The 18,847-nt window shown below is 41.8% G+C and overlaps 1 pseudogene; it reads right to left on the reverse strand.

The window, feature by feature from the left end:
* Positions 1–2,208: 2,208 nt before the first annotated feature.
* Positions 2,209–3,873, reverse strand: LOC135966269 (adenosylhomocysteinase pseudogene; annotated as a pseudogene).
* Positions 3,874–18,847: the final 14,974 nt, after the last annotated feature.

Here is an 18,847-nt window from a genome sequence, read left to right on the forward strand (position 1 = left end):
AAGAAAATTGTAGAGATAACAGGAGAAATTAGTGAAGTGGTAAACCGAGATTCAACATAGTGAACCATTGGTGTACTTATCCTGCCCCAGATTTTCAAAAGGATTTGATCATAGATGAATCTGTCACATTTTTAAAAATCTATGTATGTCAATAGAGTGAATAAGAATGTTTATATTTGTACATCCATATTCATAGCATTAGGCACAATAGCCAAAACGTGGAAGAAACCCAAGCGTCCATCCAGGGATGAAGGGTTCACAAAATGTGGTAAAGCATCTACAATCAAATGGAATACTATCCAACCTTAAAAAGGAAGGAAAATCTGACACATGTTACAACATGGAATAATCTTGAGGACATTCTGCTTAGTGAAATGGCAGTCTCAAAAAGACAAATAACTGTATGATTCCATTTCAATTAGAGTAGTCGAAATCATAGGAAGTAGAATGGTGGTTGCCAGGTGCTGGAGATGGGGAGGGAAGAATTGAAAATTATTGTTTAATGGGTAGAGTTTCAGTTTTACAAAATAAAAAGAGTTCTGGAGATGGATGGTCGTGATGGATGCACAACATTATGAATGCATTTAATGCCGCGGTATTGTACAATATGTTAAGATGGTAAATTTTATGTTTTGTATATTTTACCACAATAAAAAAAAGAAAAACCATGTACCCTTTAGCTATTACCCACCTATCCTCTAACACTCCTCCCACACAGACCTAGACAACCACTAATCTATCTTCTGTCTCTATAATAATTTCCCTATTTTGCGCATTTTACAAGAATGGAATCGTACAATATGTGGTCTCTTGTGACTGACTTCTTTGACTTAGCATACTTTTTTCAAGGTTTATGCTTGTGGTAGCCTGTATCAGTACTTGTACTGATGAGTACAAATATCAGAATTGAGTAATTTTGGTGGGGTTTTTTTGTCTGTTTTGTTTTGTTTTTGACACAGGGCCTCGCTCTGTCATGCAGGCTGGAGTGTAGTGGCACGATCTTGGTTCACTGCAACCTCCGCTTCCCATCTCAAGTGATCTCCCAGCCTCAGCCTCAAGTAACTGGGACCACAGGCATGGGGCACCACGACCGGCTCATTTTTGTATTTTTTTGTACAGATGGGGTTTCACCATGTTTCCCAGGAGGGTCTCAAACTCCTGGGCTCAAGTGATTCGCCTACCTTGACCTTCCAAAGTGCTAGGATTACACACATGAATCACTGCACCCAGCCCTGTACCCTGCTTTTTAATGTTTAAATATATATTGCAAACATACTATATCTGTATATAATTAACTTCCTTAATTTTGTGTATGACTACATATTATCTCATTGTATATATGTGTGACATAATTTATGTAATCAGTTTGCTCTTCAGTGCATGTAGGTTTTTTCCAGTGTTTTCCTGTAATAAATGATGCTGAAGCGGAACCTTATGCGTGTCATTTTACACATGTGAAACTGTAGTGGACAAAATCCTAGAAATGAATTGGCTGAGGAAGTGTGTAGTTTTGACAGATAACAACATAGCCAACATGATCCTGAGGAGACTGAACATTCTTCCACCAGCAATGTATGAAAGTGTCTGTTTCTCTATATCCTTGCTAACATAGGATTTTGTCAAGCCTTTTGATTTTTGCCAATGTAATAGACCAAAAGTAGCATCAGATTACAGTTTAATTCACATTTCTTGTATTATGAATGTCATTAAGCATCCTTTTTTTCCTTTTAGGCACCCAAATTTTTATTTACCAAACTCCTGCTTTATTTTAATATTACAAACACTATATAGACATTATAAACCAAATTACTCTCTTTTTGACTGAGAGTTGTGATAAGAACCATTCTTGTTACAAAATGGTGGCAGGTCTATGCCTGCTTTTATGTTTTTCTGGCCTCTCTCAACCTCAAGCTGTCACTTCCCTGTCCTTTCTTGGTTGTCACTTAACTATTCTAACCCCTGTAAAATGGGGACTAAAAGTACCAACCTCATTGTAAGGAGGTTTAAGGGAAGGCCCAGCACTAAGCCAGGCTCTCAGGAACAGTTCTTCCTTGCCCTTCAGTTCTCCCTTGCCCTTCAATATATATAGCTCTCTCTCACCTGTCATGGGCTGAAGAACCAGTGAACCTATAAACCAAGCACCACGGGCATAAGTCTGTAGGCCAAGTGAAGCACTGGATGGTAAAGTACATTGGCTTTGTGACCCCACTGCCAACTTCAGGCTAAGGAAGGACTAACTTAGCAGTTCCAAGACCACTGAGCTGGTTCCCAATGGATGTCTCCTTCATACCCCCATCATGACCAGGGTTTGAGGAGGTGCCTCTCAGCTTCCCCTGTCACACTTGGAACCATATGAGGGATGCAGTAGAGGTCAAAAACTGAGGAATCAACCTTAGGGAGTCAATGGGGGACACTGCCAAACACATCTCAAGGTTGGTGTCATTTGCTCTTGGGGAGGAAAGCTGGGGCCTGGGTAAGGACAGCAACTGGAAGGTGAAGGGCAGGCCTGCCTTTAAGCAGTAGTAGTGATCAGGCTTGAAGGGCCATCATGGGTCATGCCCAGGTACTGGGCCTGCTTCGTGGTCAGCTTGGTCAGCTTCATGTTCAGCTTGCACAGGCGGGCTTCAGTCACTGCCTCATCCAGCTGGGGCTGGATGTTCACCTTCTCCACAGCATTCTCGTTGAGCTACTTGACATTGATCTCCATGTCAAAGGGTCCAATGTTATTCACTGGCAACATCCTTCATCTGCTCAATGTGCTGGCCAAGGATGATATTGAAAAAGTCTGGTGGTGTCAAAGATGTTGCCATCCTGGCAGGCCTCCTCCATGGTAGTCACCTCATAGCCCTCAGTAGCAGCCTGCAGTGTGTTGAGTGGGTTGATTTTGGTGATGATTATGCAAGCCCCAAAACCTTTCAGGGCCTGGACACAACCATTGCCCACATCACCACAGACCACCACCGCAGCTACCTTGCCAGCAATCATCACATCTGTGGCCCACTTGATATTATCCATGTGGGACTGCTGGCAGACATAGAGGTTTTCAAACCTGCTCTTCTTGATGGAGTCACTGACATTGATGGTGGGCATCCTCATGATCCCGCTGGCCATCATCCTGTGGACCCAGTCATGGTCTCCTCAAAGATGCCTCAGCTGACTGACAGAAGCTGTGGGTACCTGGTGTAAATGAGGTTGGTTGAGGCCACCAGCATCATCCAGAATCATGTTGAGGGGCCTATCTTTGAAATACAGTACCTGCTCGATGCACCACAGGTACTGTCATCTCTTTCACCCTTCCAGGTGCACACTGGAATGCCAGCCTTGGCTATGGCAGCTGCCACATGGTTCTAGGTGGAGAAGATGTTGCAGCTGGACCACTGCATCTCAGCACTTGAGGTAATGAGGGTTTCAATGAGGACAATGGTCTCCATTGTCATTTTCAGGCAGCTAGTGATGTGAGTGCCTTTCAGTGGCTTGGAGCCAGGAACAACTTCCTCATGTACATCAGGCCCACCACATCAGCCTCCACAATGTCCAGGGCCTTGTGTCCCCAGGCGTCCAGGCTGATGTCAGTGACTGTGTCAGGCAGTTTGTCAGACATGCTGGTGGTGCTTGTGCATGGAATGATGGACACAGGCGAAGGGGGCTGGGACTCTGACATGGGGCGCGCAGTGCTGGGCAGGCCTAGCAACTTTTTATATGCTTAAAATCCATATGCATTTCCTTTTTTGAGTCATGTGTCTGTTTGTTACTCATTTTTTCATAGGGTGGTTGTTTTGTTTTTGTTTTTTTTTCTTATCAATTTATATTTGCTCTTCCTTCATGGGCAACATAGCAAGACCTCATCTCTCTCCAAAAAAAAAAAAAAAAAAAAAAAAAGGAGCCAGGCATGGTGGTGCATGCCTGTAGTCCTAGCTACTTGGGTAAGTGAGGCAAAAGGATTGCTTGAGCCCAAGAGGTTGAGGCTGCAGTGAGCCATGATCACATCACTGCACTCCAGCCTGAATGATATGAGACCCTGTCTTGAAATAAAATAAAATTGAATTTAAAAAAATTAGAAGTAATTATGTATGTATATTACTGGATACTAATTATAAAAAGAGAAAATTTGTGTTATTAATAACATGAAGAGGGCCAGGATGTAAAGGAGCAGAGTTTTTACACATGAATGAAGGTAAGTTATTAGCAGCATAAAACAGAATGTTACAATGTTAAGATGTTTTATGTAATTGCAATGGTAACCACAAAGAAAATATCTACAGAATATACACAAAGGGAAATGAGAAGGAAATCAAACTATGTCACTACAAAAAAATCAACAAACACAAAAGGAGACAGCAAGGGAAGAAAGAGGGGCAAAAAGCTACACAACAAACAGAAAACAATTAACAATCTGGCAATAGTGAGTTCTTTCCTATCAGCATCACATTCAATGGAGAAGGACTGAAAGCTTTTCCTCTTAAGATTAAGGCAAGGATTTGCACTGTCACCACTAATATTTAATATGGGAAGTCTGGCAAGAGCTACTTGGCAAGAAAAAGAAATATAAGACATCCAAATTGGAAAAGAAGTAAAATTATCTCTATTTGCTAACAATATGATCTCATATTTAGAAAATTCTAAAGCTTCCACAAAAATTACAATAAACACTTTGAAAAAAATTGCAGAATACAAAGTCAACACATAAAAATAATTTGTGTTTTTATGCACTAACATTGACCAGAAAAGGAAATTACAAATCTCTTGACCCAAAGTGCTGGGATTGCAGGCATAACCCACTGCACCTGGCCTATAGTCTGGTTATTTGTCTCTAACCAAATCTCATGTTGAAATGTAATCCCCAGTGTTGGAGGTGGGGTCTGGTGGGAGGTGTTTGGATCATGAGGTGGATCCCCTATGAATGACTTGGGCCATCCCCTGGTGATAAGTGAGCTCTTCCTCTGAGTTTGCATGAGATCTGGTCATTTAAAAGTATGTGTCACCTCTTCCACCTCTCTCTCTCTCTCTCTCTCTCTCACTTTTGCTTTCACCATGTGATGTGCAAGCTCCCACTTCACCTACCACGAGTGAAAGCTCCCTGAGGCCTCCCCACAAGCTGAGCAATGTTGGTGCCATGCTTGAACGGCCTGCACAACCACGAGCCAGTGAAACCTCCTTTCTTTATTGAAGGGGGCCAGCCCCTCCACACCTATGGGTATTTCTCATCAGGCGGGACGAGAGACCGAGAAAAGAAATAAGACACAGAGACAAAGTATAGAGAAAGAAAAGTGGGCCCAGGGGACCGGCGCTCAGCATACGGAGGACCCGCACCAGCACTGATCTCTGAGTTCCCTCAGTATTTATTGATTACTATTTTCACTATCTCAGCAAGGGGAATGCGGCAGGAAAGCAGGGCGATAGTGGGGAGAAGGTCAGCAAGAAAACATGTGAGCAAAGGAATATGTGTCACAAGTGAGTTCAAGGGAAGGTACTATGCCTGGATGTGCACGTAGGCCAGATTTATGCTTGTCTCCACCCAAACATCTCAGTGGAGTAAAAAGTAACAAAGCAGCATTGCTGCCAACATGTCTCGCCTCCCACCACAGGACAGTTTTTCTCCTATATCAGAATTGAACAAATATACAATCGGGTTTTATACCGAGACATTCAGTTCCCAGGGGCAGGCAGGAGACAGAGCCCTTCCTTTTATCTCAACTGCAAGAGGCCTTCCTCATTTACTAATCCTCCTCAGCACAGACCCTTCACGGGTGTTGGGCCAGGGGACAGTCATGTCTTTCCCCTCCCACAAGGCCATATTTCAGACTATCACATAGGGAGAAACCTTGGATAATACCTGGCTTTCCAGGGCAGAGGTCCCTGCAGCTTTCTGCAGTGCATTGTGCCCCTGGTTTGCCGAGAATAGAGAATGGTGATGACTTTTCCCAAGCATACTGCCTGTAACCATTTGGTTAACAAGGCATATCCTGCACAGCCCTAGATCCCTTAAACCTTGATTCCATGCATCACATGTTTCTGTGAGCTCAAGGTTGGGGCAAAGTTACAGATTAACAGCATCTCAGGGCAAAGCAGTTGTTCAGGGTACAGGTCAAAATGGTTTCTTTTGTCTTCCTTTTCTACATAGACACAGTAACAGTCTGAGCTCTCTTTCTTTTCCCTACACTTTATAAATTACCCAGTCTTGGATATTTCTTTATAGCAATGCAAGAATGGCCTAATACAGAAAATTGGTACTGAGGAGTAGGGCATTGCTATAAAGACACCTGAAAATGTGGAACTGACTTTGGAACTGGGTAACAGGCAGAGGTTGGAAGAGTTTGGAAGGCAGAGAAGAAGATAGAAAGATGAGAGAATACTTGGAAATTTTGCAGCCTAGCCATGTGGCAAAGAGAATAAAAGGTTTTTCGAGAGAGAAATTCAAGCAGGCTGTGGAGCAACATTTTGCCAGAGATATTTGCATAACTAAGAGGGAGCCAAGTGCTGATATCAAAGAGAGTGGGAAAAAGACCTCAAAGTCATTTCAGAGACCTTCATGGCAGCACCCCCATCACAGGCCCAGAGGGCTAGGAGGGAAGAATGGTTTCGTGGGCAGGCCCAGGGCCCCATTGCCCTGCACAGCCTCAGGACACTGTTCCCTACATTCTGGCCACTGTGGCTCAAGCCTTGGCTCAAAAGACCCCAGATACTGCTCATGCCACTGCTCTGGAGAGTGAAAGCCACTGTAAGCCTTGGTGCCTTCCACATGGTGTTAAGACTGTAGGGTGAAAGAGTGAATGAGGTGTGCCAGCCTTCATCTGTATTTCAGAGGATATATGAAAAAGCCTGGGTGCCCAGGCAGAAGCCTGCTACAGGGGCAGAGCCCTCAAAAAGAACCTCTGCTAGGGCAGTACTGAGGGGAAATGTGGAGTTGGAGCCTACACAGAGTTCCCACTGGGGCACTGCCTAGTGGATGGGACCACTGTCCTCAAGAACCCAGAGTGGTAGATCCACTGGCAGCTTGCCCCTGTGCCTGGAAAAACTGCATGCACTCAACAACCTGTGAGATCAGCTGTGGGACAGAACCCATAAAGCCACAGGGGCAGGGCTGCTCAAGGCTTTGGGAGCCCAACCCTCATATCAGTGTGCCCTGGATGTGGGACATGAAGTCAAAGGAGAATGTTTTTTGTTTTTTGTTTTTTTTTTTGAGATGGAGTCTCACTGTGTCGCCTGGGCTGGAGTGCAGTGGCCAGATCTCAGCTCACTGCAAGCTCCGCCTCCTGGGTTTACGCCATTCTCCTGTCTCAGCCTCCTGAGTAGCTGGGACTACAGGCGCCTGCCACCTCGCCCGGCTAGTTTTTTGTATTTTTAGTAGAGACGGGGTTTCACCGTGTTAGCCAGGATGGTCTCGATCTCCTGACCTTGTGATCCGCCCGTCTCGGCCTCCCAAAGTGCTGGGATTACAGGCTTGAGCCACCGCGCCCGGCCCAAAGGAGAATGTTTTGAAGCTTTAAGAATTAATGCAGGGTTTCTAACTTGCATGGGGCTTGTAGCCCCTTTCTTTTGACCGATTTCTCCCTTTTGAGATGGCAATGATTACCCAATGCTGGTACTTCTATTGTATCTTGAAACTAAATAACTTGTTTGATTTTACAGGCTGCCTCATAGGTGGACAAGACTTGGCTTGTCTTATTTGAGATTTTGGACTTTTGAGTTAAAGCTGGAACAAGTTAAGACTGTGAGAGACTATTGGGAAAGCATAATCTTATTTTGCAATGTTAGGAGGACATGAGAAGGGGGATGCAGAGATGGAATGATATAGTTTGGACATTTGTCCCCACTCAAATCTCATGTCGAAATATAATCCCCAATGTTCGAGGTGACCTTGGTGGGAGGTGTTTGTGTCATGGGGGCAGATCCCTCATGAATGACTTAGGCCATCCCCTTGGTGATAAGTGAGCTCTTGATCTGAGTTCATACAAGATCTGGTCGTTTAAAAGTGTGTGGCACCTCTCCCCACAATCTTGCCCCTGCTTTCACTGTGGGACATGCAAGCTCCCACTTTGCCTTCCATCATGAGTAAAAGTTCCCTGAGGCCTCCCCAGAAGCCAGCTGATGTCAGCACCATGCTTATACAGCCTGCAAACTGTGAGCCAAATAAACCTCTTTCCTTTATAAATTACCCAGTCTCAGGTATTTCTTTATAGCAACGCAAGAATGGCCTAATACAAAGATGATAAATACAACACTGTGTTTTTTAACCACAATAATAATAGTAATAAGAGTATTGTTCTAAGGAAGAGCAGAGAAGCTGGGCATGGTGACATGCACCTGTAATCCATGCTACTCAGGAGGCTGAGGCAGAAGGATTGCTTGAGCCTAGGAGTTCAAGTCCTGCCTGGGCAATATAGCAAGACTCTATCTAATTTTTAAAAAATAATAAACAGGTAAAGAGGAGGAGAGAAATGGGAAAGTAGCTGTCAGAGAATGTTCTTATTAATCAATGGATGTTTGGGATTTGCACAAGCCAAGCATCATGATGATAGATTCAGAATGGTCAAACCACATTTGAAAGGCCACCTTCCACTTCTCGCCTTTCCTGATAGAAAGTTGAAACCCGGGCCTGGCATGGTGGCTCACGCCTGTAATCCCAGCACTTTGGGAGGCTGAGGCAGGTGTATCACGAGGTCAGGAGATTGAGAGCATCCTGGCTGACATGATGAAACCCTGTCTCTACTAAAAAATACAAAAAATTAGCCAGGCATGGTGATGGGCACCTGTGGTCCCAGCTACTTGGGAGGCTGAGGCAGGAGAATGGCGTGAACCCAGGACGGGGAGCTTGCAGTGAGCAGAGATCGCACCACTGCACTCCAGCCTGGGCCACAGAGTGAGACTCCGAATCAAAAAAAAAAAAAAAAGAAAGTTGAAACCCCAAGAACTACACATTTTTACAAAATATTCACTCTCCAGTGAGCTACTCCTTGTGGAGAGTAGTGGGAGTGTAGAAATATATGGAATAGTGACTATGTTGAGGCCTCCAGAGTCCTCAGTGGAAAACAGAATTTCATGTTTTTCTGACGTCATAAGCCTATGTCCCCATATGGGACCGGGAGGACATCCGAGACTTTTACCATGACTTGGTTATGTTTACTTACAGGGAGCCTCTGTTTCAAAGAATGCAAAAACTTTGCAAGGACACAAATGATCTCATAATAATTCAAACATTTTCCAAATTACAGTCAAACTTATGCTATGGAGAAGTTTAGTTGCCTCCATATATGAAAATACTTCTCATGTATATTTATTTATTAAGGATCTTTTGTGGGTTAGTAGATGGAATAGAAACCCATTTCTTTTAGGGCAATCATGTAGACAATTCTAGTCTCACAATTCTGCAAATGTGGAGAACTGCTGACACTATGAACTTGATGACATCTTAGATCCAAAGTTTCATCTTCTTTTAGAAATGAACCAGAGCAACAAGAAATGGGTAAAACACACTGTGTATTAGTTTCCTAGTGTGGTCATAACAAAGTACCACAAAACAATAGATACTCATTGTCTCTTCAGTTCTGGGACCTAGAAGTTCAAAATCAAGGTATAAGCAGGGCTACACTTCCTCTGGAAACTGCAGAAATGTCCTTCCTTGCCTCTTCCCAGCTTTTGGTGGCTGACTGGAAATTTTTGGTGTGCTTTGGTTTGCAGTTGCATAACTCCAGTCTCTGCCAGATGAAGTCACATTCTGAGGTACTAGGAGTTAGGACTTCAACATGTTTTTTACTTACGTGGGACCACGATTTAACCCATAACACCCAGCAAAACTGGATACCAGATGAAGATCCTCAATGTAAAAATAGTTAAGTCGTGTTAACAGGTAGTGTGAATGGGCTGTTGGCACAGTGGGCTGGGGAGGGATTGTAGCGGCTCCTGGAAAGAGCCAACGAGGATATATGATCTGTAGTATTTGCCGTTGCACTGGTAGATAAGGATACTAGAGGGAAAAAAATGTGAGAAAGAGCAGTCAAACATGGCATCAGACGAAGAAAACTAACCAGAAAAACATAGTATAGAGAAGATGAAAAGTACCAAATACCAGTATCACTCATCGACTCAGAAAAAAAGGGGCCTCTGCTCTGAGTTCCACACTTCAGAGGGACCCATATATCACAAGCACACACATTTATTAAAGAACACTCTTGCCGGGCGCGGTGGCTCACGTCTGTAATCCCAGCACTTTGGGAGGCCGAGGCGGGCGGCACGAGGTCAGGAGATCGAGACCATCCTGGCTAACACGGTGAAACCCTGTCTCTACTAAAAATACAAAAAATTAGCCGGGCGTGACGGTGCGCGCCTGTAGTCCCAGCTACTGAGAGGCTGAGGCAGGGGAATGGCGTGAACCCAGGAGGCGGAGCTTGCAGTGAGCCGAGCTGCACCACTGCACTCCAGCCTGGGCGACAAAGCAAGACTCCGTCTCAAAAAAAAAAAAAAAAAAAAAAAAACACTCTTATTAAAGAACACTTATTAAAGGCAGTTCTGTCACTTTGGGATTTGATGCTCAGTGTCAGCACAGCACAACTAATCTAAACTTTTTGTGAATAACTCCAGGGAAATGCTTCTCCAAATCCTTTGCCCAATATATTTAAAACAGTAGATAATTGTGCCCAACTGTTGTTCAGATTTGTGGATTGATTGCTACTGACACTGCTGCATGGATCTGCGAGGATTGGAGTGTCAGAAGTTTCAGGAAACAGAAATGACAAATTAATTAACCTGTCATATTTTTCCTCTCAACACAAAAACAAAAAATTTTTGCATAATAAAGTATTGTTTTCCACTAAGTACCCCCCTGATTTTATTGCTTCCTTTTGTGTTTAAAGTGTACACATTTTGTACCCCTTTGTGGAAATTTGGGATACTTTGAATAAAATGTTTCTTTTGTAATCCTTTAGATTGTTACCTTCAATGGAACAGAAATTATGTGAAAACAGTATGACATTTGTTGATACTGTGATTGTGCTAAAATGAAGACAAAAAATAAAATTCATGGAATAAATGTAATTTATAAAATATATTTGTTTCTTTTATTTGTTTCTTATATTGCTTATCCATGAACAGAACACCTAGACATGTGCAGTAATAATTAAATTTAGTTCTCTTTTATATTGACTGCATTTCAATCATATAAAGATCATCTCTGCATATTTTTATGTTGTTTTAAAGGGTATTTTGGTCAAAATAAGAGAGCAGAATGTATTTTATTCAGTAGTTCCAAAACTTGACTTATACCTTTTAAATTTAGACAAGCGGCTGGGGGTTTCAGTTTTACTCTTGCCCCAGGCCGTGCAAATGTTTGGGGCTGCCAAATAATTTACCGTGAACTGAAATCGATAGACAATGAAGCAATTGTTGCTTTTGTGAAAGAACACAGTGCAAGAATACAATATAGATGGTCAGATAATCGAAGGAAATGAAATACTAAATGACAGACTGAAGGAGGAAATAAAAGAAAGAAGGAAAACCATCACAGAAATGAAAATAATTTTGAAAGAACAAGTGAGACCATTTTTCTGAGGTGGGGAGTCTTGCTACTTTCCCAGGCTGGTTTTGAACACCTGGGCTTAGGCAATCCTCCAACCTCAGCCTCCTGAGGAGCTAGGATTATGGGCACACACCACTGTGTCCAGTTTACTTTTTAAAAACGTTTAAGAAATATTGTTTAAATGCATTCATCAGATAATGAACATTTGAGTTGATTTCTCTTTTTTGCTATTATGAATCATGCTGCTGTGAACATTTGTATATGAGTTTTTGCATGATGTGTGTTTTCATTTCTCTCTTGAATTGAAACCTACGAGTAGAATTTCTGGATCATAGGGTAACTCTATGTTTAACTTCTTGGGAAACTGCCAGACTATTTTTCAAAATAACTGCACCATTCTATATCCCTACCAGGTGTGTATGAGAGTTCCAGTTTTTCCACACCCTTGCCAGTGTTCCTTATTTATCTTCTTTTTAATTCTAGCCATCCTAGCCAGTACCACACTGTCTTGAATACTGTTGCTTTATGTAAATTTTGAAATCAGGGAATGTGGGTCTTCCTACTTTGTTCTTTTCTAAGTTTGTTTTTGCTATTCTGGGCACCTTGCAATGCCTTATCAATTTTAAAAACAGCTTGTCAGTTTTGCAAAGAAGTTAGCTGGGATGCTGATGGAGATTTGACTCTGTAGATCAGTTTGGAGAGTGTTGCTATCTTAACAATGGTAAGTCTTTTGATCCATGAACATGTGATGTTTTTACAGTTGTTTAGATCTTCTTCAACTTCTTTCAACAATGGCTTACAGTTTTTGGAGTATAAGTTTTGCAGTTTTTGTTACATTTATTCCTAAGGATTTTATTCTTTCTTATGCTATTGTAAAAGGAATTGTTTTCTTATATTCACTTTTGAGTTGTTTATTGCAAGTATCTAGAAATAGAATTGAAAGTTATATATTGATATTGTATTCTGCAACCTTGCTGTACTTGTTTAATAGTTTATAAGAGGTTTTAGTGGATTCCCTAGGATTCTCTAAAAAACTAGCATCTAGTTTTTTACCATTAAGTATGATGTTATCTGTGGGTTTTTATGGATATCATTTATCAGGTTGAAGATGTTCTCTTCAATTTCTAGTTTGTTGAGTATTTTCATCATGAAAGGAGGCTGGATGTTTTCTCAGATGTTTTCGCTGCATCTGTTCAGATAATTATGTGATTTTTCCTTTTTATTCTATTGATGTGTTATATTACATCGATTGACATTCAAATGTTAAACCAATCTTGCCTTCCTGGGATGAATCCTACCAGGTCATGGTCTATAATTCTTTTTATATGTTGCTGCATTCAGTTTGCTTGTATTTTTTGAAGGCTGTTGCATCCATCTTTGTAAGAATTATTGGTCTGTACCTTTCTTTTCTTGTGATGTCTTTGTCTGGTTTTGGTATCAGGGTAATATTGGCCTTATAAGACCTGTTGGGAACTATTTCCTTGTCTTCTGTACTTTGGAAGAGTTTGTGAAGAATTATTAATTTTTTTATTCATTTACATTTAGTGTTGTTATTTATATAATTGAATTACATATGCCATTTTGCTTTTTGTTTTCTATGTCTCATATCTTTTTTTTTATTTTTCTATTTCTTCTTTACTGCTTTCTTTTGCCTTTGGTGTTCCAACCTGTGCCTGTTACCCAGTTCCAAAGTTGCTTCCACATTTTTGGGTATCTTTACAGCAGCGCCCCACTCCCAGTATCAATTTACCATATTAGTCCATTATGCTGCTAATAAAGACATACCTGAGACTGGGTTATTTATAAAGAAACAGGTTTAACGGACTCACAGTTCCACATGGCTGGACAGGCCTCACATTCGTGGCAGAAGGCAAAGGAGGAGCAAAGGCACATCTTACATGGTGGCAGGCAAGAGAGCATGTGCAGGGGAACTGTCCTTTATAAAACCATCAGATGTCATGGGACTTATTCACTCTCAGGAAAATAGCATGGGAAAAACCTGCCCCCATGATTCAATTGCCTCCCACTTGGTCCCTCCCATGACAGGTGGGGATTATGGGAGCTACAATTCAAGATGAGATTTGGGTGGGGACACAGCCAAACCTCATCAGGTATATACCCAATAATTGCATTGCTAGGGATAATTTTGTTTTGAGTTCTTTGAGGAATTATGGCAGTGCTTGCCACAATAGCTGAACTAATTTACATTCCCACCAGCTGTGTATAAGTATATCCTTTTCTCTGCAATCTCACCAGCATCTATTATTTTTTCTTTTTTAATAACAGCCATTCTGACTGGTATGAGATAGTATCTCATTGTGGTTTTGATTTGCATTTATTTAATGACAGGTCATTAACATTTTTTCACGTACTTCTTGGCTACATGTATGTCTTCTTTTGAAAAGTGTCTGTTCATGTCCTTTGCCCAGTTTTTTTTTTTTTTATGGAGTCTTGCTCCATTTCCCAGGTTGGAGTGCAGTGGCACAATCTCTTTTTTTTTTTTTTTTTTTTTTTTGAGACGGAGTCTCGCTCTGTCGCCCAGGCTGGAGTGCAGTGGCGCGATCTCGGCTCACTGCAAGCTCCGCCTCCCGGGTTCACGCCATTCTCCTGCCTCAGCCTCCCAAGTAGCTGGGACTACAGGCGCCCACAACCGCGCCCGGCTAATTTTTTGTATTTTTAGTAGAGATGGGGTTTCACCGTGGTCTCGATCTCCTGACCTTGTGATCCGCCCGCCTCGGCCTCCCAAAGCGCTGGGATTACAGGCGTGAGCCACCGCACCCGGCTGTGGCACAATCTCAACTCACTGCAACCTCCGCCTCCTGGGTTCAAGCAATTCTCCTGCCTCAGCCTCCCGAGTGGCTGGGACTACAGGTGTGTGCCACCATGCCCGGCTAATTTTTTGTATTTTTAGTAGAGATGGGGTTTCACCATGTTGGACAGGATGGTCTTGGTCTCTTCACTTCATGATCTGCCAGCCTTGGCCTCCCAAAATGCTGGGATTACAGGTGTGAGCTGCCATGCCCAGCCTTCTTTGCCCACTTTTTAATGGGGCTGTTTTTGCTTATAGATTTAAGTATTGTGTAGACTCTGGATATTAGACTTTTGTCAGATGCATAGCTTGCAAATATTTTCTCTCATGCTGTAGGTTGTCTGTTTACTCTGTTGATAGTTTATTTTGCTGTGTAGAAGCTGTTCAGTTTAATTAGGTCCCATTTGTTAATGTTTGTTTTTGTTGCAATTGATTTTGATGTCTTCATCATGAAATCTTTGTCAGGTCCTGTGCCCAGAATGTTATTTCCTATGTTATCTTTCAGGGCTTTTATAGTTTTTGGTTTTACATTTAAGTCGTTAATCCATCTTGAGTCTATTTTTGTATATAGTGTAAGAAATGCTACAGTTTCAGTATTCTGCATAGGGCTGTCCAGTTATCTCAGCACCATTTATTGAATAGGGAGTCCTCTCCCCATTGTGTTTTTGTCAAGTTTGTCAAAGATTAGATGGTTGTGTGTGACATTATTTCTGGGTTCTCTATTCTGTTCCATTGGTCTATGTGTCTGTTTTTATACCAGTACCATGCTGTTTTGGTTACTGTAGGCTTGCAGTATCGTTTTTGTTGTTTTTTTTTAAAGACAGAGTTTTGTTCTTGTTGCCCAGGCTGGAGTGCAGTGGCACAATCTCAACTCATTGCAACCTCCGCCTCCCAGGTTCAAGCGATTCTCCTGCCTCAGCCTCCCAAGTAGCTGGGATTACAGGCATATGCCACCACACCCGGCTAATTTTTGTATTTTTAGTAGATACGGGGTTTCTCCATGTTGGTCAGGCTGGTCTCGAACTCCCAACTTCAGGTGATCCACCCGCCTCAGCCTCCCAAAGTGCTGGAATTACAGGCGTGAGCCACCACGCCTGGCCAACCTTGTAGTATAGTTTTAAGTCAGGTAACATGATGCCTCCAGCTTTGTCTTTTTTTTTTTTTTTTTTTTTTTTGAGACAAGGTTTCACTCTGTTGCCCAGGCAAAGGTGCAATAGCGCAGTCTCAGCTCACTGCAACCTCCACCTCCCAGGTTCAAGTAATCCACCCACCTCAGCCTCTTGAGTAGCTGAGACTACAGGTGTGTGCCACCATGCCCAGCTGATTTTTGTATTTTCTGTAGAGATGGAGTTTCACCAGATTGCCCAGACTGGTTTCAAACTTCTGAGCTCACATGATCTGCCTACCTTGGCCTCCCAAAGTGCTGGAATTACAGGTATGAACCACAACACCTGGTTCTCAGGTTTCTTCTTTTTGCTTAGGATTGCCTTGGCTATTCAGGCTCCTTTTTGGTTCCATATGAATTTTTAAATGTTTTTTCCTCACTGTGATGAGTGTTATTGCTAGTTTGATACACATAACATTCAATCTGTAAATTGCTTTGAGCAGTATGACCATCTTAACGATATTGATTCTTCCTATCCATGAGCATGGAATGTTTTTTATTTTTGTCATCTCTGATTTCTTTGAGCAGTGTTCTGTAATTCTCATTGCAAAGTTCTTTCATCTCCCTGGTTAGCTATATTCCTATGTATTTTATTCTTTTTGTGGCTATTGTGAATGGTGTTACGTTCTTGATTTGGTTCTCTGCTTGGATGTTGTTGGTGCATAGAAAGTCTACTGATTTTTGTACATTGATTTTGTATCCTGAAACTTTGCTGAAGTTATCAGATCTAGGAGCTTTTGGGCAGAGACTATGGGGTTTTTTAGGTATAGATCATATTGTCTGCAGAGATAGTTTGACTTCTTCTCTTCCTATTTGGATGCCTTTTATTTCTTTCTCTTGCCTGATTGCTCTGCCTAGGACTTTCAGTACTACGTGAATAGAGGTGGTGAGAGTGGGCATCCTTGGCTTGCTGTGGTTCTCAAGGGAAATGCTTCTAGCTTTTGCCTATTCAGTATGATTTTGGCTATGGGTTTACCATGGATAGCTCTTATTATTTGGAGGTATGTTCCTTCAGTGCCTAGTTTGTGGAGGATTTTTAACATGAATGAATGTTGAATTTTATCAATAGCCTTTTCTGCATCTATTGAAATGATCGTGTGGTTTTTAGTTGTTTATGTAGTGTATCACATTTATTAATTTGTGTATGTTGAACCAACCTTGCATCCCAGGGATAAAGCCTACTTGATCATGGTGGGTTAGCTTTTTGATGTGCTGTTGGATTCAGTTTGCTAGAATTTCGTTGAGAATTTTTGCATCTGTGATCATCAAGGATATTGGCATGAAGTTTTCTTCTTTTGTTGTGTCTCTGCCAAGTTTTGGTATCAGGATGATGCTGTCTTTATATAATGAATTAGGAATGAGTCCTCCTCAAGTTTTTGGAGTAGTTTCAGTAGGAATGTTACCAGTTCTTTATCCATCTGGTCCTGGGCCTTTTCTGGTTGGTAGGCTTTTTATTACTGGTTCAATTTTGGAACTCAATATTGGTCTGTTCAGGGATTCAACTTCTTCCTGGTTAAATCTTGGGAGGTTATATGTTTCCAGGAATTTATCAACCTTTCTTCTGGATTTTCTAGTTTGTGTGTTTCCAGGAATTTATCAACCATTTCTCCTAGGTTTTCTAGTTTGTGTGCATAGAGGTGTTCATAGTAGGCTCTGAGGGTTTTTTGTATTTCTGTGGGGTTGGTGGTAATGTCCCCTTTGTCATTCTGATTCTGTTTATTTGGATATTTTCTTTTTTTCTTCATTAGTCTAGCTAGTGGTCTATCAATCTTGTTGATTCTTTCCAAAATAATGCCCAGATTTGTTGATCTTTTTAATGGCTTTTGAGTCTCTTTTTTTTCAGTTCAGCTCTGATTTTGGTTATTTCTTGTCTTCTGCTAGCTTTGGGGTTGGTTTGCTCTTGTTTCCCTAGTTCCTCTAGGTGGGATGTTAGATTGTTAATTTGAGATCTTTTTAACTTTTTTATATGGGTGTTTAGTGCTACAAACTTTCCTCCAAACACTGCTTTACCTGTGTCCTGGAGGTTCTGGTATGTTGTATCTTTGTTCTCATTCATTTCAAATAATGTATTGATTTCTGCCTTAATTTCATTGTTTACCAAAAGTCATGCAGGAGCAGGTTGTTTAATTGAGATAGTAACTTGTTTATTGTTTAGAAAGGAGAGCAAACTGGGAATGGGAAGAGGAAGAGCTATCATTTATTTATTGTTTCAATGTGCCATAGTCATCATGGTATGATTTCAAAAAAGCCACAAAGTAGATATTAATATCCTTATCTTCTGTAAGAGGAAGTTGAGTTTCATAGTGTATGAATAACTGGCCAGAATCATAGAGATGAGTGCAGCTTCTTAACCTTTATTTTGGAGAGGTTGCTTGGGCAAGTATCTGTGAGGCATGTGGACCCAAGTTCATATCGCTTGCAGGAACTGTAAACTCTGATGGTGTGAATTCAGCCATAGATAATCTCTTTATGGTAGGATGACTTTGGAAAGAAAAGATATTTATGCAGTTTCCATGGGTTTCATAATCCTGTATTCTGAATGGTGCTCTGTCTTTGTGTCCCACTTTGCCATTCAGAGGTGCTTAACTACTTAAGGCCTCATTTGGCCACGTTAACAGAAAATTATGTTTTTTCTTCCACAAGTACCTTTTTCTTTGATGTTCAAAGATTCCAGTGGTGTTTACTCAGTCCAGAGTATCAATCTTGTTTACTCTTACTGCATACTGAAGCTGGACAGCCCAAACAACTCAGAAAAATGAACTCTTCATTATAACTATTGCAACTGTTCAACTGTTGCTAACTTCCATCTTTTTTTTTTTTTTTAAGACGGAGTCTCACTGTCACTCAGGCTGGAGTGCAATGGTGTGATCTTGGCTCACTGCAACATCCGTCTCCTGGGTTCAAGCGATTCTCCTGCCTCAGCCTTCCAAGTAGCTAGGACTATAGGTACCCACCACCACACTTGGCTAATTTTTGTATTTTTAGTAGAGATGGTGTTTTACCATATTGGCCAGGCTGGTCTCAAACTCCTGAGCTTGTGATCTGCCCACCTTGGCCTCCCAAAGTGCTGGGATTACAGGCATGAGCCACCACGCCCAGCCTGACCTCAGTCTTTCTTGAGTAGAGGCCAATACTGCCCTTTCGCCAGCCTGGACACAGTTGTTGCTGAAGCGTGTAGCTAAATATGAGCAGCCCAGTCAGAGGGAATAGATTTTCTAGTTGTCTTCTCTGTTGCCAGGATGCTGATGCATGGTGACACCAAATCAACCACTCATGGGGCTTCAGATTGAGACTCCCTGTCTTTTAGCCTGAAAATAGAGATATCAACCCCCAACAAAGCTGGCCCCTTCCAGATGACTCT

Source organism: Macaca fascicularis, chromosome 11, assembly GCF_037993035.2.
Source record: "Macaca fascicularis isolate 582-1 chromosome 11, T2T-MFA8v1.1".
In the NCBI taxonomy this organism is placed as follows: domain Eukaryota; kingdom Metazoa; phylum Chordata; class Mammalia; order Primates; family Cercopithecidae; genus Macaca; species Macaca fascicularis.